Source organism: Lepus europaeus, chromosome 3 (genome assembly GCF_033115175.1).
Source record: "Lepus europaeus isolate LE1 chromosome 3, mLepTim1.pri, whole genome shotgun sequence".
NCBI lineage: Eukaryota > Metazoa > Chordata > Mammalia > Lagomorpha > Leporidae > Lepus > Lepus europaeus.
In genome coordinates this window covers 99,204,823-99,207,283 of record NC_084829.1, presented here as the reverse complement: position 1 = coordinate 99,207,283, position 2,461 = coordinate 99,204,823, and the positions used below count along the sequence as shown (strand labels likewise).

The 2,461-nt window shown below is 41.4% G+C and overlaps 1 pseudogene; it reads right to left on the bottom strand.

Annotated features, from left to right (window-relative positions):
* Positions 1-883: 883 nt before the first annotated feature.
* LOC133757026 (E3 ubiquitin-protein ligase KCMF1-like) lies at positions 884-2,029 on the bottom strand (annotated as a pseudogene).
* Positions 2,030-2,461: the final 432 nt, after the last annotated feature.

Below are 2,461 nucleotides of genomic sequence, written 5' to 3'. Positions count from 1 at the left end.
TGGACTGCAAGATTTTTGGACTAGTAATTGGGAGTAGTTATTTGAGGAGATGAAGAAGGTCACAGGAGAAGAGGCTTGGAAGATATCAAATAAATAATGAGTGAAGGTTTGGACATAATAGGTTTGACATACCTTGGACATCCAGACAGAAATGCTGAATAGGCAATTGTATACAATAAGTCTAGAATTCAGAGGAGAGGCGCACACTTGTGAGTCATCAGCCCATAGAGTTATGGGACAAATGAGAGAACCTAGAGGATAAAAGCCAACAGGGAAATGAGGAATTCTGAAAACTGAAAATTGAGACACTCCAGATTTATATACACAGGGGAGATGAGAAGGAAAAAAAAATCAAAGGAAATAGAGAAGTAGTAGCCATTAAGGTAATAATCAAGGATTTCTCAGAAGCCAAGTATTCCCCTAAATAAGTAATGTTCAGCTGAGCTAAATGCTGATGATAGTGATCATTAAGAGTTGGCCATTTGATACAGCTATGTGGATACAACTGGTATTCTTTTTTTTTTAAGGTAAACCATCCAATCAGTTTTTATTCATTAATATTCATAAATATACACAGCAGCTTCATTAGATATTTCAATTTTCCTCTTCAGTTTGAATGTGGAGTATTAGGAGAGCCTTTTGCATGTCAAGGTACAGGAAGCAGAGATCACCCCTGCACTGCTACCTACATTTACCTGCTAGAAGTAAAAATTAGTTAAGTGGAAATGATTATTGCATATATTCGCTCTTCCTTTTGCATGTACACAATGTAACAAGAGTGACAGACCTGAAGTTACAATCACCAAACAAACCCAAGACAGCTGTTGTCCACTTTCATTGGCAAATACAGCACAGAGGACATCATCTGCGGATTGGGATGTCATCAAAGAGGAGGTGGTGGAGATTCATTTCCTTTATTACTCTCTTTTAGGTTGAGATTTTCTAAAGCAACATCTAAAGGCATAATATCTACACAGCCCATAGCACCAAAATCTGCCATCTCCCCCCGTTCCTGCTCGTCTGAGGACGACCTCTCTTTACGCACTGAAGTGGACAGAAGGAGCTCTTGGACAAACAGGCTGTGGTCTGCACGCTCGCTTTCCATGGACTGATGCTCTGTTTCAGACATTTTAGGCTCATTCAACCTTGTTAAAAGAAATTGGAAATTCTGTAGAGTTTGCTGGCTGCTTTCTGTATTGGCTGTGTTGGTTGTTGCTGTGGACTGCGTAATTATGGTGGTGACACTGCTTGTGTTAGTACGTTGGGTTGCATTGTGTGCGATCTCCAGTTGTTGCCATGCTGCCTGGGCATGCTGCCATTTGAGCTGCAGCTGCATCTGCAGTTGCTGTAACTGAGAAGTGGAAGGGCCAGAAAAATTAAGCTGTCCTCCTGCAGAACGTCTCACTCCTGATAACTGAGATAAAAGCTCAGCTATAGGATCCATGGCTTCTCTATTGCTTGGAGAATATGTACTCTGAGAAGAAGAAAGTCCACCAGTAGAACTGCTAGTAAAGTGCATGTTTGATCTGCGAGCACAAGGGCCTCCTAATCCCCTGCCAGGGTGAAACATTCTACATACATGTCGAACACCACTCGATTCATCTAAATCTCTAGGAGTTCTGTGTTCAACTGTAAGATGAGCTGCAAAGTCATCTGTGACATGATTAGGATCGCCTCCAGGTAACGCTGCACAAATTGGACAAATCACCTCTGTCGATGTTTCTGCATGTTCACAAGTAACATGTTCTTGAAGAGATGTCTCCGTATAGCCCATTTTTTCCACAATAGGGACAAGTAAAAGACTGTGGCTATTCTACAGAGAAAGCTTCCCCACCATAGTACAAATCAAAATCTACCCTTGTTAATATGCACTGCATTGTGTGGTCAGTTGTATGTCTTGTTGTCGTTGCACCACTTTCATAACAAGATGCACAAAGATCGTAATCGTAGAAAATTAAACACTTGTATCTGCGACCTCAAAAGTTTCCTTTTAAACATGCAACACAGCTGACATTTCATGTCGGGACATCCTAGTTCAGATGGTGGCGGAGTGGCCCCTCCTGGGCTCCGGCTGCAGTGTCCCTCGTGGGGTCCTGGCTCTGCCTGCACAACTGGTATTCTTGAGAACAGTTTTGGAGTAATGGTAGGAATTACTGCATGTCAAGAGAGAATAGGAGAGGATTTGAAGATGAAAAATACGATCATTATTTTCAAGGAATTTTATTCTTAAGTACAGTGGAGAAATAGGGCAGTATCTGGGAAACAATGTAGACCAAATAGTTATATTTTTACTTTTTAAAGATTTATTTATTTATTTGAAAGGCAGAGTTGCAAAGAGAGAAGAAGAGACAGAGATCATCTATCCACTGGTTTGATCTCCAAATGACTGCAAATTCGAGAAATGGACTAGCCCAAAGCCAGGAGCTAAGACCTTCATCCCAGGCTTCCATGTGGGTGCAGT